Source organism: Sapajus apella, unplaced genomic scaffold, assembly GCF_009761245.1.
Source record: "Sapajus apella isolate SASKATOON/1434 unplaced genomic scaffold, GSC_monkey_1.0 scaffold27, whole genome shotgun sequence".
NCBI lineage: Eukaryota > Metazoa > Chordata > Mammalia > Primates > Cebidae > Sapajus > Sapajus apella.
In genome coordinates this window covers 6,797,563-6,823,516 of record NW_022436967.1, presented here as the reverse complement: position 1 = coordinate 6,823,516, position 25,954 = coordinate 6,797,563, and the positions used below count along the sequence as shown (strand labels likewise).

The following is a 25,954-nucleotide window of genomic DNA, read 5'->3' as shown; positions in this document are numbered from 1 at the left end:
CTCTTGGCTTGACTCTTGCTGGTGTATAGAAGTGCTAGTAATTTTTCCACATAGATTTTGTATCCTGAGACTTTGCTGAAGTTGTTTATCAGCTTAAGAAGCTTTTGGGCTGACACTACGTGATTTTCCAGATATAAAGTCATGTTGTCTGCAAACGGATAATTCAATTTTCTATCTTTCTATTTGTGTGTCCTTTATTTCTTTCTCTTGCTTGTCCTTGCCAGAACTTCTAATACTACACTGAATAGGATTGGTGAGAGAGGGCTTTCATGTCTTGTGCTACTTTCCAAAGTAAATACTTCCAGCTTTTAGCCATTCAGTATGCTGTTCCCTGTGTGTTTGTCACAGAAGGCTCTTATTATTTTGGGTATGTTCCTTCAATACCTAGTTTGTTGAGAGTTTTTAACATGAAAGGGTATTGAATTTTATCAAAAGCCTTTTTTGCATCTATTGAAGTAATCATATGATTTTGCCTTTAATTCTGTTTATGTGATGAATCATACTTATTGATTTGCATATGTTGAAACAATTTGCAAAATGTATTTTAGGATGTCATCTATGTGAATTTCCCCAATCTAGGTAGAGATGCCAACATTCAAATTCAGCAAATGTAGAGAACCCCAATAAGATACTTCACAAGAAGGTAGTCCCGAAGACACACCAACATCGTATTATCCAGGGTCAAAATGAAAAAAAAAAACATGTTAAAGGCAGCTAGAGAGAAAGGTCAGGTAACCTACAAATCAAAGCGCATCAGATTAATAGCAAACTTCTCAGCAGAAATACTACATGCCAGAAGAGATAGGGGCCAATATACAACATTAAACAAAAAAAAAAAAAAAAAAAAAAAAAGAAAGAAAGAAAGAAATTCCAACCCAGGATTTCATATCTGGCTAAACCAAGCTTTATAAACAAAAGAGGAATAAGGTCCTATTCAGGCAAGCAAATGCTGAGGGAATCTCCTACCACAAGACCTGCCTTGCAACAGTTCCTGAATGAAGCACTAAGTATCAAAAGACCATTACCAGCCACTACAAAAACACACTGAAGTACACAGACCAGTGACATTACAAAAGAACCACATAAAAAAGTCTGCAGAATAACCCATTAAGGTTATGATGACAGGATTAAATCAACACCTATCAATACTAACCTTAAATGTAAATGGGCTAAATGCCCCAAATAAAAGGCACAGAGTGGCAAGCTGGATAAATAACCATGACCCATTGGTGTGCTGTTTTCAAGAGACCCATCTCACATGCAATGACATACATAGGCTCAAAATAAAAGAATGAAGAAAAATCTACCCAGCAAACAAAAACCAGAAAAAAAGCAGGGAACTGAAATGTAAGTTTCAGGCAAACCAGCCTTTAAACTACCACCACCAACAAAAGACAAAGAAGAGCATTGCATAATGGTAAAGGGTTCAATTCAACAAGAAGATCTATCTATTACAAATATATGTGAACACAACACAGGAGCACTTAGATTTATAAAACAAGTACTTAGAGACCTTCAAAGAGACTTGGAATCACATACAATAATAGTGGGAGACTTTAACACCCACTAACAATATTAGATTATTGAGACAGAAAATTAATGAAGTTATTCAGGACCTAAACTCAGGCCTGGATCAAGAGGCCCAGATAGACATTGAAATAACTCTCCACTCAAAAACAACAGATTATAAATTTTTCTCATTGACCCATGACACTTACTCTAAAATTGATCACATAATTGGAAGTAAATCGCTCCTCAGAAAATGTAAACGAACTAAAATTATACCAAAATATCTTGGACCACAGCACTATGAAATTAGAAATCAAGACTAAGAAATTAACTCAAAATTGTACAATTAAATGGAAATAAAATAACCTGCTCTTGAACGACTTTTGGGTAAATAATCAAATTTATGCAAAAATCAAGACGTTCTTTGAAATCAAGAAAAAATATATAATGTACCAGAATCTCTGGGACATGGATGAGACAGTGTTAAAAGGGAAATTTATAGTGCTAAATACACATATCGGAAAGTTATAAAGATCTAAATTTAACAACCTAACATCACAACTAAAAGAACTAGAGAACCAAAAACAAATGAATCCAAAAACTAGCAGAAGACAATAAACAACTAAAATCAGAGATGAATGGAAGGAGAATGAGACATGAAAAACTCTTCAAAGATCAATGAATCAATGAGATGTTTTTTTTTGGAAAGTATTACTAAACTACATAGACCACAAGCTAGACTAATCAAGAAGGGACAATCCAAATAAACACAATCAGAAATGACAAGGAGGATATTGCCACTGACTCCACAGAAATACAAATAATCATCAGAGAATATTATAAACATCTCTGTGTACATAAACTATAAAATATACAAGAAATCGATAGATTTCTGGACATATACACCTTCCCAAGCCTGAACCAGGAAGAAATTAAATCCCTGAACAGCCTAATAATGAGCTCTGAAATAGAGTTTAAAAATCCCAGGACCAGAAGCATTCATAGCTGAATACTACCAGATGTACAGAGAAGAACTGTACCATTGCTGTAGAAACTATATGAAAAAAAAATTGAGAAGGAGAGACTCATTCTATTAGATCAATATCATACAGATACTCAACCCTGGCAGAAACAAAACAAAACAAGAAAACTTTAGTTTAATATCCTTGAAAATCCATGCAAAAATTCTCAACAAAGTGCTGGCAAACTAAATCCAGCAGCATATCAAAAAGCTTTTCCACCATGATCAAGTAGGTTTATGCTTAGGGTGCATGGTAGGCCCAACATATGCAATGCTCTCTTAAGCTGTACCACATGATGTTTTACTAATTAACCAGAAAAATAATAAAAAATAAATTGAAGATGGGTTAAATTCATATTTTTCTCTTGAATTAGACATATTTCTTTTAATAACGTATCATCAATTGACCATCTCAAATTGTGCCAAATATGTGTATATATAGTACACTGTATTTTATTTCTACACATTTCCTTTCCTAGCACCATATTCAGTTTTTCAGATATTACTGTCAGTTGCTGCTTACCTATATGAGGCACTATTGTCATTGGAACAAGGTTATGATTATAGTAAAAGTTCACTGAAGGCAAATCATTTTGTTCTTAAATGCGAACTGCACTGCCAAACTTTTTAAAATCATCACATCTTTTTGCTCTGACTAAATAATGGTTAGCTAATTTCTCTCCAATTTGATATAATAGTTTTATAAATTGTTTTCTACTCAAAGCTTAAACTGTGCAAAAAAATTTATGAAGTGCCAAGAATAACTGACAACACATATAGCTAAATACTACTGGTTTCAATAAAACAATATTTGCAAATACACTGTAAACATTTATCATTTTTTTTTTTTACTAGAAACAAGATCATTTATCTTCTCTAGGTCAAAAATATGGAACGCTTCACGAATTTGCGTGTCATCCTTGCGCAGGGGCCATGCTAATCTTCTCTGTATCGTTCCAATTTTAGTATATGTGCTGCCGAAGCGAGCACACATTTATCAATTTTTAAAATTCCATTCTGTGATCCTGTTCTGTCATGCTCCTTAAACAGTACATGTATGCAATTCACACAAACCATTTTCTGAAAGATGTCCTTAAGGAAATATGTTCCAATGGTATTTAATCACAGGTTTCAAGAATGAATCCACACTGGGCTCTATGTGCAGATAGTAAATCATCTGCTAATGAGCTATTACAGTTTTTACTATCTATATAGTTTGAAAAATAGTAATGATTAGAAAAAACATTAAAAATATTTTAATAAAAGAGTATATGTCAAAGATTTGTATTACAATCCATATTAAGATAATTTAATATTTTCACTTTAGAACCTACTTTATTATTTATTTGTGTTGCTCATAGTTGAGAAGAGGTTTTTTCACACATGGAGCTTTAAATACATGCCTATAACTAAATGACATAATTTATACAAAAATGTTTGTCTAGTCACACATAGAGTTTTAAATATATGTCTAAAACTAAATTACCTAATTTATACAAAGATGTTTTTTAAGAGGCACAGAGCTCTGTAAGTTAAAAATAAAATAAAATATACATATTTGATATATATGTGTATGTACACCGACAAAAATGTATATCAAAATTTATCTCTATATATAGTTATATATGATAATACATTATATACATACATAAATAAACAGTTAAGTTTACATATAGAGAGAAATTTACATACATTTGTATTGAGAGAGTATGTGTATGTGTACATATTGCCTTAGTATTTGTATGTTTTAAAATTTCAAGCAAGTAATCATTTAGAAAATATGTTCTTAAACATGTTTAGTTAGGAGCATAAAATAAACTCTAATTAATATGCTGTTTCAAACTTTATTTCACAAGGAGTAAAAGAGATTACATCTGTTACTCCAAACATAAGGCAATATCTTTTACAGTCTCAGATGGAAAGAATAAAGTAGGAACATATTAGGTGATATTAGTAATTCAACCAATATTTACTGATATTTCATTATCTATTAATATTATTATTGAATTAAATGTCAATTATTACTGAAAATACAAGATTTAGAATCTTATTCTTTGATTCTGCTGATCTTCATGTTTAGTTTTTTTTATATTTTAATTGAAGGATATCTAGTTTTAGAGAGGGTCTGAATTTTAAAAAATTTAACATGTAGATTTAAGAAATTATGAAAAAATATTGAAGAGTTTTATAAGTATTGATTCATGATTTCAATAACTTTTATCTCTTTTTATAAAAGAATAAATGGAAATATAACTTCAAAAGTAAAGCAACATAAGCAATAATTAAAATTATTTGCAAATGATATGTGAGGTTAAGCAGAACATCAGAATACTAGCTGATGGAAATTTCTCTTTTTCTGAGAAACAGATAAAAATATTAGCCTAAATACTTTGAGTTTAAGAGGAAGTTCAAACACAAAACATGTTTTACGGTATTTTCTGATATAAATTACAGGTCTGTGCTTTCTTTAATGAAGAATTCTACATTTTTGGTTCATTTTGAGTATGCAAATTTGACTTATAAAAAATAAAATTGCAAACAATTTTAAAAATATTTTTTCAACTTACACAAACTTTATGAAGTTATAAAACTTGTTTAACTATTATGGTATTGATATAGTTTGGGTCAGTGTCCCTGCCCAAATCTCATGTCAAATTGTAATCTCCAATGTTGGAGGTGGGACCTGGTGGGAGGTGATTGGATCATGGTGGCTGTTGGGGAAAGCAGCAAAGAAGAAAGGACTTACAGAGTGCCTACATAAATTGGTTATGAGTAACACATAAACAAGAAACAACAAACTGCAGAAGGCCTCAGGAGGCATCTGAGGAGGAAGGCCTCTCCATGCCTCATGTTGTGGTGCAGGGTGGCCTAAGTCATGTTACCATTAACATTGTGCTTAAGGACGTAAAATCCCTTCGTCCCACTATGACATAGCCAGACTTGTAGGCTCCTTGTAAGGCCTGAGTTCCACCAGCTATACAAAGATAACAAGTTAAAGATAACCACATGTTCTTGTTTTGTGAAACTCCCAAACCACCGCTATCAGTCCTTAGGATGACACACCCGTTCCGGCTCACTGATCTAGTTCCGGCTCACTGATCTAGTTCCGGCTCAGTGATTCAATTACGGCTCACTGATTCACTCCACTATCACTCCACCCTACCCTGTAGATCAAAGTGATTGTAATCAATAAATACTATGGATGATCAGAGTTCAGGGCCTTCACTGCCTTCTCCAGAGTAATAAAGTGATGGTGCCTCATCCCACTGTCTCTCTTAAATTGTCTTTTTCTCATTCCTTTGTTGCCACCAAACTCAGGGTACCCATGGGTGATGTAGGGCTGGCTCCCTACATTCTGGTGCCCAACATGGGGCTCATGGATTCCTTAGGTTCTGGCACCCAATGTGTGGGGCTCATGGATTCCCTACAGGTGGTGGGTTTCCGTTTTGGTGCTGTTTTCATGATAATGAGTGAGTTATCATGAGATTTGGTTGTATAAAAGTGTGTAGCACCTTCCCCCACTTCCTCCTGCTCCAGCCATGTAAGGTGCACCTTCTTCCCCTTGGCTTTCCACTATAATTCTACATTTCCTGAGGCCTTCCCAGCCATGCTTCCTGTAGAGCCTGCAGAATGGTGAGCCAATTAAACAACCTTTTTAAAAATAAATTTCTCAGTCTCAAGTATATTTTTTATAGCAGTGTGACGACGAACTAATACAGGTATATAACAAAACTTTGCGGGAAGTAGAATAATTATCATTCAATAATTGTTGATTCAGGTACTCAGAAAAATAATCCAAGTTATAATTATTAGCTATTAAAATTATCTTTGATTCTTTAATATTTAACCATTCCATATAAGTTTATATCTGTAAATAGCAAACTGTAATCCATATAAAATTATTAAGCATTTTAATACTAATATACAACTCAAACTAATAAATATATCTTAGTGTGTGTGTGTGTGTGTGTGTGTGTTTATATATATGTAAATTTAAAATAAGTGGGATTTTTTTAGTCACAACAACATCTAGGTGAATGTGTTTTTGTTTTTTCGGTTTGTGTGTGTGTGTGTGTGTGTGTGTGTCTGTGTGTGTGTGTGTGTGTGTTGTGTTCATTTTTGCTTATTAATTGGATACATGATTAACCAATCAAGTTAATCAAGCTGACTCTAATATAGTAAGATGCACTATAAATGTGAGCAGCACATTCATTGTTAATGAGATGTTCTCAATTAATTAGTATACTGAGTGTCACTATATAATTTAGTATTACTAAAGCTTCTAAATATCTATTGCTTCATAAAGAAGAGAAAACTGGCCATGTGTGCTGGCTCATGCCTATAATTCTAGCTCTTTGGTAGGCAAAGGAAGGAAGATTGCTTGAAACCAGGTGTTTAAGACTAGCCTGGGCAACATAGCAAGACCCTGACTCTAATAAAAAAAAAAATTAAATCTACTAAGCATGGTAGCACACACCTGCAGTCCTAAGTAATTGGGAGGCTGAGACAGGGCCATTACTTATGCCCAGGAGTTTGAGGCTGCAGTGAGCCAGGATTATGCAACTGGGCTCCATCCTTGGTGACAGAGTAAGACCTTATCTTTAAACAAAAGAAGACAAACTTTCTCCATGCTAAACTAGGAATAAAATGAAGCTTCATATGTTAAGGTTCTAAAAGTAGTTTATGATTGAAAGATAATCATGAATTTCATAGTAAGAAATCTTAGAAAAATGTATTCTTAGAAAAATTATATAAAACTAATTTAGTAACACTATTGAATGTATATATCAAAATGTATTTAAAATATTTACATGTTGCCACTATAAACATAAAGGTTTGTATATAATTCAAATTGAACTTAAATTGCCTTTGGCAATGTACATAGACAACTGTTTTTCTTAGTTTCTTTAATTTTCTCAAGTGTAGATTTAATTTTACAATCAACCAATGATATTCTGTGATAAACATTTTCATGAGTCTTTATTGGAAGATTGATGAAAATACTAAACGCTTTAGTAAATATTATACACGTTTAATCACAGAATGAAATATTAGCTGATGGCAAATACAAACCAAGGAAGTGAAATTAAATGCAATAGACACTTACGCATTAAAATATTTTCTAAAGGTTGTAAAATATAGACTAAAACAAAACATATGATCATTTGGTTATAAATGGTTATTTGTTTACATTTTGTGCAGATGGTTCCCAAACTTGGATGCATATTATAACTATGTGGGGAGTCTTAAAAACTACTGATGCCTAGTCTGAACCTAGAGATTCTAATTGACTTGGTCTGGGGTATAATCTGTGTATATGAATTTTTTATATGTTCCCTGATGTTTTTAATGTGGAGCCAGAGTTAAGAGCTGCTGACTAACATCTCCAAGGACATGAAAAAATTTAACATTTCAGTCTAATGTCAGTTTACAGAAATATTACTCATGTGTCCAGGCATTAAAGTGTAGTTTCCCTATAAATCCATCTATATTTTCACTAATATTTTTCAACTAATAAACATTTAATATATTATTTATATATGTATAGTCAGGTAATAAATTGCATATTTTTAAAACTCTCAAATGTAATGATTTGTAAGTGTCTAAATTCCAATTTAACTTAAAATAACCCTGTCTTTAAATATTCACTTGTATTTTAAATCCTAAATTTGTTTTTTCTTAATAGATACAAAAGATCACTGGGAATTTGAAAACGATTTCTTCAAATTCACATACACAGGAAGACCTAGATGAAACATAAACAAGTAGACCTATATGGAAGGAATCTCTTTAATAAGGCCACATTATGCATTTTTTGAATTAAATTTTGAGTATTATATCTTCATCTAGATTTTGGAAAACATATTATCCAAACAAAGTAAGATGCATTTGCACTCACACACATACATGTATATGTGTATAAAGACATTAGCAGAAAATGTACATTCATACTAATTAGGCAGAAACATTTATGGAGCATTTTATTTATTTATATCAGTAAGATAGTTTTTATTCAATCAATACTTTATATAAACCTGATGCTTTCCTGTGAAGCATTTCTTTTAGCTCTAAAATGAATGATATCAAAGATGGTAAATAAAAAATGATATTTGAGAGTATTGCATTTTAATATCATTCTACCATATTTATATATTAGTTCTAAAACAAATGTTTTCAAATATCAAATGTTTAACCATGCTAAAAATGGTATCTCAATTATTGCTGCCAAATTTTTCTACTTTAGTATTTTCCATCACAGGGAAAAAATACATTTTTCTGTAAATAAAAGCTTGTTTAAGGCCAAAGAATTGTATTATCAGCCTAAAATATACTGCAAGAAGGTCTTAAATATTATAAATAGTATTAATACCTTTTTCTGTTGTTTGGTGGCATATGTTTGGCAAAGAGCAGTGGTAAAAGGCTTTGAAGTGGGAATCTACATTTTCAGAGAGGAATCTTCACAGGTGTTGAAGCTGTATGGGCCTCAGATGTTCTTAAAGATCTAAGACAACAGAATTTCTCTCCAAACCATTAAAGTTTGAACAGCAACTGAACAGATGTTCATTCTTTCATTTAATATTTCAGACAGCTGCATAATGGCGCGGTGTTGTGGTTTTTTTTTCACTCTTTAAGAACATTTAAAAACTAAACTTGGTTTAAGGTCACTTCTGATGACAGTTTGAACTGGTCTGACAGCTGTTTAAATGTTTTTGACATCTGCCTGGGAAGATGGAATCCCTGCCTTTCTTCTGCCTGAATTGATACTACATATTAAAAAAAATAACTTTTGTTCTTTAACAAAGTCAAAAAATATATAAAATATTTTAAAAGGTTGTATATTTGAGATGCACATATCTGTGTATATTCCTTACATCTGTAATTCACCGCCTGCACACAAAAGACATATAACTTTTTCTCTCAGAACTATCATAATATAAATGTCTCCCATGTAATTAAAATTAAGAGTTTACTTCATTCATACTTTATGAGCAATAAAACATTATTGCTTATAAAAAAAAAAAAAGAATTCCCAAATGTTTAGTGTCATTTCCCTGAGAGGTACAGCAGATGGCAGGCACAGGTACATTAAATGTAATCTGTGTAATAACCTTAAATATACTTGCAATTATTTGAGATTAGTCTGGATATTTGCATGAAAGCACTGTGGGACACCCAGATTTGGTCCGGCTGAACTTTGCTTTTCCCCATGGCTTATAGCTTTTATTTAGGGAACTTAACGATTTCTTGAATACGTTTAAGTCCTCTGCATACCTGAGTAGGAAACCTTCCTGTGGTGTATATTTTATACCACGCGACAGACAAAAAAGAAAAATCTGAGTGTTTTGAGGTTTTAACCTGATCCAAGTGAACATCAGCACTGTGTTTTGCCTCAGAGAAAGCAAAGAAAGTGAAAAAGCTAAATATGACAAAACGTGTAGCTAAGATATGCTTCTATAATGTTGCTCTGAAGAGTTTGGAACTATGCTCTTTTAAACTGTGCATGATTGTGGCAACAGAGCTCAAAAACGAACTACCATAAACAGCCTACTATTCATGGTTGTGAGGGTAAAATAAATTAGCTGGCTTCTAAAAACCCAAGAACTATATGGATAAATTTTAACAGAAACTGGGCCCCTTTTGAAACTACCACTTGGGATACATATCTCAACATTAAGTTGTACATGATAAATACACACAATTCCATCTGTGAATTAAAATCATAATAATAAAACTACCACTAGGAAACAAAATAGATGAAAAAGCATGAATTTCTGTCACAATAAAATAGTTCTTGGGATCTACTGTCATTCAAAATATATTACATTAAAAAGCAGACAGTCATATAAAACAACAGACATTGCTAATTTATAATAATAGTTATTAATATCACAATTTATGTCTCACTGCCTCTATTCTATAGAATATCTAAACCTTCATTATCTTATCAATCTCATCCTAGAATCTCATGGATAGTAAACAAAAGGGAATTCCAGTTCATGTTTAGCTAATTCCAAAGAGTATTTTCTTTCCACTATATTTTCTTACTTTCTTTACTATCAATACCTTCTTGCTTAGCAGTCATTGCACTAATAAGATTTTGTCATATTTTATTCATTCACTGAAGTTTATTTTCAAAGTAAAAAGTGTAAAGTCTTATACAGGTTATAACTGTAAAGAACCACAAGAACAATTTAGTCTAAATCATATATTTTATGAGTGAACAAATTAAAGTGCAAGCCAAATAATTAATAGCAATTAAAGAAGGAAAAATTTAGTTTTCGGTTTTTTTTTTTTTCAATATGATACATTTGTGAAATGTTAGAGAGTATAATAAAACTAAGAAAAGTCACTCAGAATGAGAATTTAACAGGTTATTTTGAAGTTCTCAATGTTTGGGAGTCATTATTATTCTTAACACTCTCACTTTTACACACTGATGATTCAATTTCTCTAGTTTTTATATTAAGCTGAATTTCTGTTAAATAAAAGGTGTTTTCTTCCTTTGTTTTTCTTCTTTAAAAAAGATACACCATAATAAAATGAATAAAGTATTTTAAAGATTTATTTATATGTAACAGTTATTTACTTAGCACCTAAAATATGCCAAGCCCAATTCTTAGAGTTATGGGTAAAAAGAAAAAGGAAAACAGACAACTTCCCTATTCTTAAAGGACAGTTAAGAATGCTGCATGAGATAACTTAAGTAAACAAAATTAATTTAGCTTGTCTATCTCTTCTATCAGATCAAATAAGAATTCATCTTTGTAAACAATGTGACAAGTTTGGATTATTTTGTTAATACATATTATAAATTCTCAATGAAATAATAGGTAATCATGCCAGGCATTAAATATTGGGTTCAAATAGGTTTTATGCTTTTTTTGATAACCTGTGTTACACATTGGGTTCAAATACATTTTATACTTTTTCTCTACTGCTATGCGTTTTTAAATTATTTTACTTGTTAATACACAATATGCATCTCCAAAAGAAGGATAGTCCCTATAACAGCTCTATGTGAAACAGAAACATGTGCTCTGGTAGCTTGACAACTTGTTCTTAATTAGGAGGAGCATTTCAGCACCCTGAGTGCAGAAGTTCTGGCTCTTCACACAAATGCAGCCATGCTCTGATCTACTCCCACATACATCAGATATCTGGTCTGTCATTGATGCTTGTGGCAACAGAAAAAATCCAAGCTTTACCCATCGTAAATTGAAGAAAAGGTATCTGGTTTGATATGAAGTCTGATGTGACAGGTGAGTGAAGACAATGACCACAGCAGCACTACATCTGAAGCATGGTCAAGACAGATATCTATGTCTGTTTCCTTGAATGAATGTTTCCATGAAGCATTACTCTCAAGGGAGAAGCATGCTCTCAAGGGAGCTCAGGGTCTTGTGAGAAGGTGTGGGTTTACATAGGAGAGGGTTGTCCCTCTGCTGCTCTTTCCAATAGGTCTGGAATCTCTCACCTGTCCATGCTAGATAATATGCTATTATATAGCTGTGGCATAAACTGTGATTTTTAAGTGAAGAACTTTCTGCATCGAACAACCTAAATAGCTATGATGGGTTGTTCTGAATATAATGTAATGCTTCATAAACTCATTAACTATATAAATTGTTCCTCCTCCAAAAACATTTTTCAGAGACTTCTACAGAGGTTAGCAAAATAGTTCAATATATTAATGGTTGTATTAAATGGGTATATTAAATTATATTAAATATATTTATACTAAACTCAGTGAATTTTAAAAGCATTTGATTTAATTGTTAAATGGTAATTCTATTAGTGCAAATTAAAGCTGGAAAAATCTACCAGTATATACATATAAAGAAATGAAGCTGTTAAAAATTACTCTGGAAACCAGAGTTACTATATAATCCAATCTATGATAATTTTTATGTATTACTATTACAGTATTCAGTAGATATTTAAATTACAGAGAAAAGTGATAACATAACTGTTTACCCTCAGTCAGAACACAGGACACAAAATGTTATTTTAAGGTCAACAGAATTCTATTTATCACTGACATAATAGACAATTTTTATAAATTAGCAAATTGTTCCCATGTACGTCATATTTCAGTATTGACATATTTCATTTGGTTGCTGTTTATTTCTGAAACAATATCAGAAGATATATTTTTAATCTTAGGAAAAAATTGTGTCAATCATGACATAAATGAATGCATTTTATTTATTTCTTAATGCAAATAAGTTTGTAAAAAGAGAAGACACAAATTATCAGCATCAGGAATAAAAGAGGTGATATCAGTAAAAGAAGCAGTATCACAAACACACTACAGGCATTAAAAGATAAGGAAATACTGTAATTGGATTCATATAAAACATTTGAAAACAGATGAACTGGACCCATTCCTTAAAGATAAATTATCAAAATCACTCATAAAAATATATAACCTGAACCTCCATGTATTTATTTACAAACATTACATTTGCAGTTTAAAAGCTTCCAAAAAGAATCCCTTTGGTTTTAGATGGTTCCACTGTTGACTTCTACTGAATACTTAAGGGAAAAGTGGTTCTAACTCATGATAATTTCTTACAGAAAATAAAAGATGAACAACCTTCCTTTAAGAAACATGTCATTTTATGAGACCAGTATTATAATCATGTCAAAACAAAAGATAATAAGAGGAAATAAAACTACAGTCCATTATTTCTGCAGAACATAAATACAAAAATCTTCAATAAAATATTAGAAAATGAATCCAGAAATATCTACCCATATCTGTATTCATGTTTATCTATTTATCTAAAGTGAGCAAACTTTTTAAAAACTCAGTATCTATAAATGATTAAATAATCTAGAAAGCAAAATATTTTTCTCTGTTTGATAAGGAACATCTAGAATAGGCATAAAACTAACATTATATTTAATGAAAATGATTCTGTGTTCTCCACTAAGGGTGGGAAACTAGGCAATGAATCTGTTATCTATTAATATGATTATGGTTTCCTTGGTTATGTCTATTAATAAGGTGAATTTAATTGTTGGATTTTTTTAGTGTGGCTACAAACTTCCATTTCTTGAAAAATCTAAGTGGTTCTGATGTGTGTTAGTGTGTGTATGTATATGTGCATGCATGTGTGCATGAGAGAGACAGGGCGTGAGAGAGATGGATTTGATTTTCTAATACTTCCTAATACTTTTTAATGTCTGTGTTTATATACAAGAGAGATATTGGTTTTGTTTAGGGTTTTGCTCTCTAACCACTCATATATACCTATATACATATATATATATATACACATATATATATATATATATACACACATATATATATATATAATTGCACTTTAGGTTCTGGGATAAATGTGCATAACATAGAACATGCAGGATTACTTCATAGGTACATACACAGCAATATGGTTTGCTGCCTCTATCCCCCTGTCACCTATATCTGGCATTTCTCCCCATGTTATTCCTCCCCAACTCCCTACCACCTGCTGTTCCTTCCCTAATGCCCCCCTAATATACACCAAAGTGTGATTCTCCCCTCCCTGTGTCCATGTGTTCACATTGTTCAACACCACCTATGAGTGAGGACATGCGGTGTTTGATTTTCTGTTCTTGTGTCAGTTTGCTGAGAATGATGGTTTCCAGATTTATCTATGTCCCTAAAAAGGACACAAACTCATAATTTTTAATGGCTGCATAGTATTCTATGGTTCATATGTGCCACACTTTCCTTGTCCAGTCTACCATCGATGGGCATTTGGGTTGGTTCCAGGTCTTTGCTATCGTAAACGGTGCCACAATGGACATATGTGTGCATGTGTCTTTATAATAGAACGATTTATAATCCTTTGGATATATACCCAAGAATGGGACTGTTGGGTTAAATGGAATTTCTATTTCTAGGTCCTTAAGGAATCGCCACACTGTCTTCTACAATGGTTGAAATAATTTACACTCCCACCAACTGTGTAAGTGTTCCTATTTCTCCACATCCTCTCCAGCATTCTGTTGTCTCCAGATGTTTTAATGTTCGCCATTCTAATTGGTGTGAGATGGTACTCAATGTGGTTTTGACTTGCATTTCTCTAATGACCAGCGATGATGAGCATTTTCTCATGATGTTGTTGGCCTCATATATGTCTTCTTTTGAAAAGTGTCTGTTCATATCCTTCACGCACATTTGGATGGGTTTGTTTGTTTTTTTTCTCGTAAATCTGTTTTTGTTCTTTGTAGATTCTGGATATTAGCCCTTTGCCAGTTGGGTAGATTGCAAAAACTTTTTCCCATTCTGTTGGTTGCTGGTTCACTCTAATGATTGTTTCTTTTGCTGTGCAGAAGCTTTGGAGTTTAATTAGATCCCATTTGTCTATTTTGGCTTTTGTTTCCAATGCTTTTAGTGTTTTAGTCATGCAGTCCTTGCCTGTGCCTATGTCCTGAATGGTTTTGACTAGGTTTTCATCTAGGGTTTTTATGGTGTTAGGTCTTATGTTTAAGTCTTTAATCCATCTGGAGTTAATTTTAGTATAAGGTGTCAGGAAGGGGTCCAGTTTCTGCTTTCTGCACATGGTTAGCCAGTTTTCCAAACACCATTTATTAAACAGGGAATCCTTTCCCCATTGCTTGTTTTTGTCACGTTTGTCACAGATCAGATGGTTGTAGATGTGTGGCATTACTTCAGAGGACTCTGTTCTGTTCCACTGGTCTATATGTCTGTTTTGGTACCAGTACCATGCTGTTTTGATTACTGTGTCCTTGTAGTATATTTTGAAGTCAGGTAGCGTGACGCCTCCAGCTTTGTTCTTTTTGCTTAGAATTGACTTAGCTATGCGTAGTCTCTTTGGTTCCATATGAAGGTTAAGGGTTTTTTTTTTTCCAGTTCTGTGAAGAGGGTCATAGGTAGCTTGATGGGGATAGCATTGAATCTTTAAATTACTTTGGGCAGTATGGCCATTTTCGTGATATTGATTCTTCCTAACCATGAGCATGGAATGTTTTTCCATCTGTTTGTGTCCTCTCTTACTTCCTTGAACAGTGGTTTGTGGTTCTCCCTGAAGATGTCTTTTACATCCTTTGTTAGTTGTATTCCTAGGTATTTTATTCTCTTTGTAGCAATTGTGAATGGCAGTTCATTCTTGATTTGGCTGTTTTTAAGTTTGTTATTTGTGTATAGGAATGCTTGTGATTTCTGCACATTGATTTTGTATCCTGAGACATTGCTGAATTTGCTTATCAGTTTCAGGAGATTTTGGGCTAAGATGATGGGTTCTTGTAAATATACAATCATGTCATTTGCAAACAGAGACAATTTGACTTCCTCCTTTCCTAACTGAATACTCTTTATTTCTTTTTCTTGCCTGATTGCTCTGGCTAGAACTTCCAATACTCCAAGGAATAGGAGTGGTGAGAGAGGGCATCCTTGTCTAGTGCCAGATTTCTAAGGGAATGCTTCCAGTTTTTGCCCATTCAATATGATATTGGCTGTGGGTTTGACATAAATAGCTTTTATTATTTTGAGGTACGTTCCATTGATACCTACTTTATTGAGAGTTTTTAGCATAAAGGGCTGTTAAATTTTGTCATAAGGCCTTCTCTGCATTTATTGAGATAATCAGGTGGTTTTTGTCTTTGGTTCTGTTTATGTGGTGAATTACACTTTTAGACTTGTGTATGTTGAACCCAACTTGCATCCCTGGGATGAAACCTATTTAATCGTGATGGATAAGCTTTTTGATGTGTCATTGCAATTGGTTTTCCAGTATTTTATTGAAGGTTTTTGAATCTATATTCATCATGGATATTGGCCTGAAGTTTTATTTTCTTGTTGAGTCTCTGATGGGTTTTGGTATCAGGGTGATGTTGGTCTCATAACATGATTTGGGTAGGATTCCCTCTTTTTGATTGTTTGGAATAGTTTCAGCAGGAGTGGTACAAGCTCCTCTTTGTATGTCTGGTAGAATTCAGCCGTGAACCCATTTGGACCTGGGTTTTTTTGGGGGGTAGGCTATTAATTGTTGCCTCACCTTCAGCCCTTATTATTGGTCTATTCAGGGTTTCAACTTCTTCCTGGTTTAGGCTTGGGAGGGTGCAAGTGTCGAGGAATTTATCCATTTCTCCCAGATTTACTGGTTTATGTGCATAGAGTTGCTTGTAACAATCTCTGATGGCAGTTTGTATTTCTGTGGAATCTGTGGTGATAGCCCCTTAATAGTTTTTTATTGCATCTATTTGATTCTTCTCCCTTTTCTTTTTTATTAATCTGGCTAGTGGTCTATTTTGTTGATCTTTTCAAAAAACCTGCTCCTGGATTTATTGATTTTTCTGAAGGTTTTTTTGTGTCTCTCTCTCCTTCAGTACTGCTCTGATCTTAGTTACTTCTTGTTGTCTGCTACCTTTTGTATTTTTTTTTTTTAATCTTGCTCCTCTAGCTCTTTCAATTTTGATGTTAGGGTATTGATTTTTGATCTTTCCTTGCTCCTCAGGTAGCTATTTATTGCCATAAATTTTCCACTAGACACTGCTTTAAATGTTTCCCAGAGATTCTAGTAGATTGTGTTTTCATTCTCATTGGTTTTGAAGAACATCTTTATTTCTGCCTTCGTATCATTGTTTATACAGTCAACAGTCAAGAGCCAGTTGTTCGATTTCCATGAAGTTATGTGGTTCTGAGGTAGTTTCTTAATCCTGAGTTCTAATTTGATTGAGACTATTTGTTATGATTTCCATTCTTTTGCATTTTCTGAGGAGTGATTTACCTCCAATTATGTGGTAAATTTTAGAGTAGTTGTACTGTGGTGCTGAGAAGAATGTATGTTCTGTGGATTTGGGGAGGTGGGTTCCATAAATGTCTATTAGGTTTGCTTGGTCCACATGTGAGTTCAAGTCCTGGATATCCTTGTTAATTTTCTGTCTTGTTGATCTAATATTGACAGTGGAGTGTTAAAGTCTCCCACTATTATTATGTGGGAGTCTAAGTCTCTTTGTAGGAACACTTCTATTTTTTAACAGCTCCTGTGCTTCTTTATTCTAATTTTTAAAAATGATTTGCTTATATTTGTGTATTCATAATAATCACCTCACCTGCTTGATATTGTACTGGAAGTTTTAGAAATTTTAATAAAGCAAGAAAAAGAAATAAAATACATTCAGATCATTGAGAAAGAAATAAAACTATCACCATTCACAAATGACATAATTGTATATGTAGAAAATTCCAAAAAATTAACAAAAATATCTCAGATATAATAAGAGGCTTTAGCAAGTTTAGGGTGTAAAAATAATGTACACAAATTATATTTCTGATATAATAGGAATAAACAACTGAAATTTTAAAGCACAATACCTTCTATAGTAGCTCCTCCCAAAATGAAATGCTTAAGTATAAATCTTATACAACATGTGCACAATCTATATGTTGAAAACTAAAAAAATGCTGATAAAAGATACCAAGAAAAAATAAATATATGATGTGATGTGTTGTGTTCATAGCTTGGAAGGCTCGATATACTTAAGAGGTTAATATTGTTCAAGTAAATTTATCAGTGAAATGCAATCCCAATGAAAACCTTAAGATTCTTTTTAGACATTGACAATTTGATTCTAAAATTTATATGGAAAGTTAAAGGAACCAAAATAGTCAAACAATTTTGAAAAAGAACCAAGTAAGGGAGCCTACTCTTTCGGACTTTAAGACATACTATAAATCTATAGTAGTCCAGGCAGTGTGGTATTTATGAAAAGTAAAACTCATGGAATAAAAGAGCAGAAGATTCAGAAATAGATCCACACTTATACTTTAAGTGATTTTTGATAAACATTTAATAGTAATTCAATGGAGAAATGATAGTTTTGTCAACAAATGGGCCTGTAACAACTGGACACCTATAGTTAAGTGAAAATAAATCTACAAATAATAACTTATTAAACAATTAACTCAAAACATATCATTGATCTTAACATAAAGCATATAATTTAAAAACTCTTAGAAGAAAGTACAGGGAGAATAACCTTTGTGACCATGGATGAAGGAAATAATTCATAGAATATAACAACAAAAGAATAATATACAACAGAGAAGCCTGTAAATTGAGCTTCATCAAAGTTAAAATGTTATTGCTCTATATAAGTTTATGTTTGAACTGGTAAAAGGGTAAAAAAGAAAGCTACAAGCTGGAGGGAAATATTGCAAATTAAGTTTCAGAGAAAGGACTTACATCTAGAATATATAAAGAATTACAGAAACATAAAAGTAGGAAAACTAGTAACCCCAACTTTAAGACAGGTGAAAGCTGTGAATGGACACTTTACCTAAGACAATAAATGGAAAGAAAATCAACAAATGAAAGAATGCAAATCAACATTGGTCAGTAGAGAAATAAATACACATTATAATCTATTAGAATAACTAAACAAAACAAGACAAAATAAAATTAAAAAAAAACTAGGAAAAGATAGAACAAGAGAAACACTCCTACATTGTAGAGGAGAATGCAGGATGATGCAGTTTCTCTAAAGTTATAGTAAGAAAATTTCTGATAAACTTAAAAATACTTATTGAAGCACCTGGGAATTGCATTTCTCATGGGTATTTTCCCTAGAAATTTATGTTCATAAGCTTATGTTTGAACTTATGTTTCACATCTTAAATTATATTATCCATAAATTTTAAAAAAATCTAGACAAAAATCTAGACATGTTTATAGTGGCTATTCATAACTGCCAGAATTTATAACTGATCTACCTGCTTTCTAATGGGTAAATGGATATACAAACTATGTTACAGCACTCCTTGGAATATTACCTAGCCACAACATGAAAAATTCTCAAATGCACTATCCCAAGTGAAAGCAGCAGACTCAACCTATGGCATACTGCATGGTTCTATAGAGGGTATGCCGCTCTATGGTTGACATACTAAAAAAGGCAAAAATATAGGAACACCATGAGAACTTATTTAGGGTACTTGAATTGTTTGTATACTGCCTGTGGTTGTGATTATAGGAATCTATTCACTTATAAAACATAAATAACAGTACATCAGAAAAGTAAATATTGCAGTGAATATAAATTTAAATAATAATAGTAACCAATTATTATTTTAGAGTACACTGAGATAACATTAGAATAATATCAATGGACATTATTTTTTCAGAATTAAATATACTTCTCCTTGTTAAACATATTTTGTAAAAAACACATTTTTTTTCTATATAGTTAATACATTAATTATTGCTCTATAAGAGGATGTTAACCTAGTTAAAGGTTTGGTCCTTATTTAATACAGTTGCAAACTAAGAATTCATTGCTTACCTTATTGTGTTCTAAAATTTTTTCTGTCAAGTTAAATGATTCTTAAGAGAATGGAATTATTTGTCACAGGTATTTCAGAAAAATATTTTGAAAACTTATAGTAATAGATGAGACAGCAGATAATAAAAGTTTTCTTTCTCTAGTGGTGGCCAAATCAATATAAACTTGAGGTCACTATAGTCAGTATTAAGAGATGATTCAGAAAGACAGCTACTTACCACCATAAGTAGAATCCAGACAGCTGTGTCATGATTCTACAGATGTTCAAGCCAATTATAGCAGTTATTTTCACACCTATAAATGAGAAAAGTGAACTCTATAACCTGAGATTTGGCACATTACATGGGGAGAACGTGATGTGCAACAACTTCTAATTTATAAAAGGAGTTCTGGAGATAAAACTACAGTATATATATTTTAAATAAATCTTTCTAATTTACCTAAAACTTCTTTAAAAATAACTAAATTATGTTCACATTTGTATGTCTATACGATGTTTATTCACAGAAAGCTTCTTTAAATTAATTTACTAATTTGATACTATCAAGAAATAATTCAAAATTTGTTTCTTTTATATTGTATACATTCAACCTCAATAAATTTCAATGATGGGAACATTTTAATTATGAAAATTGTTTAATTAAAAATAGCACAACTTACTATTTTTTCCCCCAGCTTGACAATATTGGAGGCTTGATTTAATTTTTAGGATGCTAGTATTATTTCATCACTTCTTTTTTGAATGATATCTTTAACCAAATTGTGAAAGAATACTTAAGAAAATTATTTATCTCCCACGTCTATCGAATTTACATTAGAAATATAGTAACCAGATTGATGTTCTTCTTCATCTTCTCAAATCCAAAACACAGAGAAGGTCTGTTTAGTGTTTTTAATGTATGTAAATAATTGTATTATATAGTTATGAGTTATAGTTATAAGAACCAAAGGGTGGCAGCTGGAGGTGTCAGTCATCTATAAACATTTTTCAGTTACAGAGCATATCCTATGGTTCATAAATTTTAATATTTAATCTATACAACAAAATTGTAAGCTAAACGGTATTATCTGTATTTTATAAATAAAGAAATTTCAAATTTGGAGAAAAAAGATTCTAAAGAAAGCTATCAGGAATGGATATTAGTTACCAATAATGCCCTTTTGCCACCATTCCCATTCATTTGTAAAACTAGTAAATAAATCACCTATTAAATGTAATATTAAATAACTCTCCAAAAATTACCTCTCCAAAAATATAGATAGCTCGTTTGGAAATTAATCAAAATTGCATAATATAACTTGTCCTAAAATGTGACCATTTTACATTTAAATTTAAAATACCATTTTTGAAGAATTCAAACCAATGTTTCTTACAAAATGCTAATGATTTCCACTATATGTAACACACACACACACACACACACACACACACACACACACACACACACTCTGACTGTACCTGGAAGCTTATGCTGTAATACCCTGAAGGAGGGAAAATTCATCTTGCAGAAATTCTGAAGTAGCTAGACTAGAGGAGATTAATTTGTTATTCCTTGCCTTTTTTGAAAGAGGGATAGCACGTGCAACAGCACAGTATATTGTGAAAATAAAAAAGTTGATTTATGAGATATTGAAGAGGTAAAATAAATAGAGCTTTTGATTTATGACTAGTTTGGTGTGGGTAAGAGGGATTAGTTAGGATGACCACCAGGCTTCAAGCATGAAACCTGAATGATAGGCCATATTCTGTATTTAACAATCGGTGACATACAGTAGGAGACAGCCTAGATAAACAAGAGTTCAGGTTAGCATCAGAAGTAAGATTTACTCTGAGTGGAATATTCATTATTCCATTTGTTATATTATTTCCAGAGAAATATCATCCATATGCATTCTATATCGTTTTGTTTCTGCAAATCTAAATTGACTCTTTAATTAAAATTGAAAGAGTTGAAAAATAATAGTTCCTAAACTTTAACTTTCTAAGTCAAAATTTTTGAATTTCCTGCCAGTCAGCTCTGAAGAGAGCAGTTGATTCTGACAAGGGGGATTCTCCCAGAATAGCATACCAGCTCCATAAAGGAACAGACTGCCTCCTCAAGTGAGTCCATGATCCCTGGGCCTCCTAACTGGGAGAGACCTCCCAACAGGGGTTGATAGGCACCTCATACAGGAGAGCTCCAGCTGGTATTAGGCTGCCGCCCCTAGAGGACAAAGCTTCTAGAGGAAGGAACAGGCAGTGATATTTGCTATTCTGCAGCCACTACTGTTGATACTCAGGCAAAGAGTGTCAGGAGTGGACATCCAGCAAACTGCAGCAGACCTGCAGAAAAGGGTCTGATTGTTAGAATAAAAAACAACAACAACAAAAAAGAACAAACAGAAAGCAAGAAAAACAACATCACCAAAAAAGACCCCCATACAAAAACCTCATCCAAAGGTCATCAGTCTCAAAGATTAAAGAAGATAAATCCATGATGATGAGTGCAAAAATGCTGAAAATTCTAAAGACAGAATGCCACTTCTCCAAATGATCTCAGCATCTCTCCAGCAAGGGCACAAAATTGGAGAAAGGATGAGATTGAGAAATTGACAGAAGTAGGCTTCAGAAGGTGAGTAATAACAAACTCATCTGAGCTAAAGGAGCATGTTCTAACCCAAGGTAAGGAAGGTAAGAACATTGATAAAAGGTTATAGGAACTGCTAACTAGAATAACCGAAGAGTAACATAAGTGACCTGATGGAAGTGAAAAACACAGCACAAGAACTTTGTGAAGCATATCAGAGATTGAAGACCTCTGATGAAATAAGGTGTGAAGACAAGATTAGAGGAAAAAAAGAATGAAAGGGAAAGAACTAATTATTTCTTATGCTTAATTCTTTACACATTTAGAAATCCCCTTGTTATAATATCAGGGAACAATTTTTCCAAGACTTTAAGCTTCTAAATAAACTTTTTCTTCCTTTCTTTCCTTTCTCCCTCCCTCCCTTCCTTTCTCCATCTGTTCCTTCCTACTTTCCTTCCTTCCTTCCTTTCTTTCCCTCCTTCCTTCTTTTTTTCTTTCTTTTTTCTTTCTCTTTCTATTTCTTTCTTTCTCTCTCCTTTCCTTCCTTGTCTTCCTTCCCTTCCTTTTCTTCTTCCCTCCCTCTCTCTCTCTCTTTCCTTCCTTCTTTCCTTGCTCTTTCTTTCTTTCTTCTTTTTAATGTGAACAACATGATATTTTGATATATATACACAGAGTGAAATGATTGTTACAGCCATAAAAATTAACATATTCATCATCTCACACCATTATTAGCTTTTTGTGTGCATGTGGTAAGAACACCTAAAATCTACTCCGTTGGTAAATGTCCATTATATATTAAAATATTGCTAATTATAGTCTTCATGCCTTACAGTAGGTCTCTAGATTTATTCATACTAAATATCTGCAACATTGTATCCTTTGACCTACATATCTCCATTTCTCACTGCCTTCCCAACCTCTATTCTATTCTCTTTTTCTTCCTAGTTTCCCTGCTTACATTATTTTCTTCCCAGATAGTCAATACTCAAAGGCTGCAAGAATGGTTTTTGCAAATTACAAATCAAACCATGTACAAAACCTATTCAAAAATTTTAGTGGCTTCCTATTGCATTGAAAATAAAAGCTGAGCTTTATACCATGGCCCTATATAATTTGACTTTTGTCTGAATTTCCTACTTCATTAAGTTATTTGTGGACAAATAATATACCAATTCATTATTGGACATCCAATTTTTCTTCATCTGGGTTCTTTTTAACTTCCTGGATTGAATCCAGAGAGATTTTATTTAAGGCTTCTATCTTGTCATTTTAAAACTGTTTATTTATTTCAAATTCCAGATCTAACTGACATGTACAATACTTCTAACATCTCTAGATATAATTTTTTCTTCTTGGCTCTGGTTACTGCAGGTATTTTAAATAATTTACTACCACTTTTAGTTGTATTCCCCTAGGTTAGGTGTGCTACTTTCAACACTCTTTCCAGTTTATAATTCCCTTTTGTGACATATTTTTAATCAGTCCCTAATGAATTTGTACTACTTACTTAATTGTGAGTTCCCTATTACTGACTTTTTATACATCTTATTTGTTATAGTACATTAAAGAAGAGCTTCCAGAAGATCCCTCCCAAATTGAAATCCATCACATATCCATTATGCTTTATGATAGACCCTTGTAAATATCCTATGGGTCAGATAATAAAAAACTCCTAACAAGTGAAACTTAATTGTTAACAGTAGGGTAAGAGACAATCTTCCAAAGGCGGTGCATGTTCTTACTAGTAACCTAAGAATGCAGTGTCTCACTACTCTTTATATGGGCCACTTCTGAGGATTGCTTTTGCATATTAATACATCCCACCAAATTAATCTCAATTTAATACATCCCACCAAACAGCAGGATTACAATAAAAGGAATAAATTACCTCAGCTCACAGCACTTGCATCCTCTAATGCAACCCACTGTGTATGCAGTCATTCGCTCAGCCACCTGAGTTGACCCTTTGTGATTGGGAAACAGGAAACTCTTGCTATGACTATTGCAATTAGTAGCAAACTTCTTTGTCTCTACTCCAAGAATCATGTGTCTTCTGTGGGCATCCACAAACACTAACAGATTAGTTTTCTAGCTTAGCAAATATAGTAAGATCCCAGACTTCCAACAGTTCTATATAATAATGGATAATGTTTGTTTTAAAAAATGAGACTTAACTGTTAAAAATTTGGATAAATATTTACAGCTAATACAATTTTCCCAAGGGATATATTTACTAAAACAAAAAAAAATTATTAGTTGTTACCAATCCAAAATTTAAACAGGGAAACATTAACATGTTATTAAGCTGATATCTACAGAAATTACTAAAAGTAGTAAAAATACAATTGTATAAAAAGTTAAGTTTCACAGAATTATGTTAATGTGTCACCAGTTGCAAAAAATATAGCTTCAATTATTTTCTTCGAATCTTAAAAAGTACCTTTAATTAGTGAAGCAAAATCTGAATTCATAATTCTTTAAGGCTTGTACAGATGGTGAAGTTCATGAATGGAAATGATAATTAACACTTTGTGTGGAAATGGTTATTTTTATTGTTCTACTCTGTAAAATCAGATACTTCTACACGATAGTGGCTGTTTCAATATTCATAATCATTTCATTTTTTGCACAGGCAAAATATTACTAAAGTGTTAAGAAAGTAAAGCTTTTTTTTCCCGATGGTTCATGAATATTAAAATAGATAAAGACTTAGGAGATTCGTTTTCAAACTTTTAGAACTGAATTAAAGATTCCATTAAAAAGCATTCTACTTAAGAGGGATTTTTTACTGTAATCAAATAATCTTTCTCTTTACTGGCATCTTATTTTATTTTTAATAATAATTGTTCATTCTCAAAATAAATAAAAATGTAATGGAGAATATTAAAATGACCCACATTCCCAATACAATAATCACTTTGAAATTAAAAATAAATAGCCATAAACGTAATGCCTGTACAAGGTCAGAGTAGTCAGTCAATTCACTAAACTACAGAACAAAATTGAATGTCAACCCACAGCTTTTTAAACTCATTTATACTTCTCGTTTTGCATTCTGAAACATTTTTTTCTTATCTTTATTAAAAATTATCTTATTTACTTCATTATTTTCATAATGTAGTTTCCATGTCTGCCTTAGATTTATTCTACTTCATTAATTTTAATATTTCCAGAGTAATTAGCTATAGGAATGTAACAAAACTTAGAAATTTGTTTTCTATTAATTAATACTTTGTTGGTTTTAGTCCCTGATATAGTTTGGATGTTTCATCCTCTCCAAATCTCATGTTGAAATGTGATCCCCAGTGTTGGAGTTGGGGTTTGGTGGGAGGTGTTTGGGTCATGAAGGCAGATCCCTCATGAATGACTGGTGCTCTCCCCATGGTAATGAGTTCTTGCTCTGTTAGTTCAAGTAAGATTTGATTTTTCAAACAGTCTGGCACCTCCTCCTCTCTGTCTTGCTCCCTCTCACCATGTGACACACCAGCTTTCCCTTTGCCTTCCACTCTCATGATAAGCTTTTGACACCTCACCAGAAGCAGATACTGATGCCATGCTT

The 25,954-nt window shown here is 32.5% G+C and overlaps 1 non-coding gene across 1 annotated transcript; it reads right to left on the bottom strand.

Moving 5' to 3' along the window:
* Window positions 1–3,413: 3,413 nt before the first annotated feature.
* On the bottom strand, window positions 3,414–3,520 carry LOC116560935. Its single transcript, XR_004273215.1, has one exon. It is a non-coding gene; the product is annotated as a U6 spliceosomal RNA (small nuclear RNA).
* Between the last annotated feature and the right edge of the window lie 22,434 nt (window positions 3,521–25,954).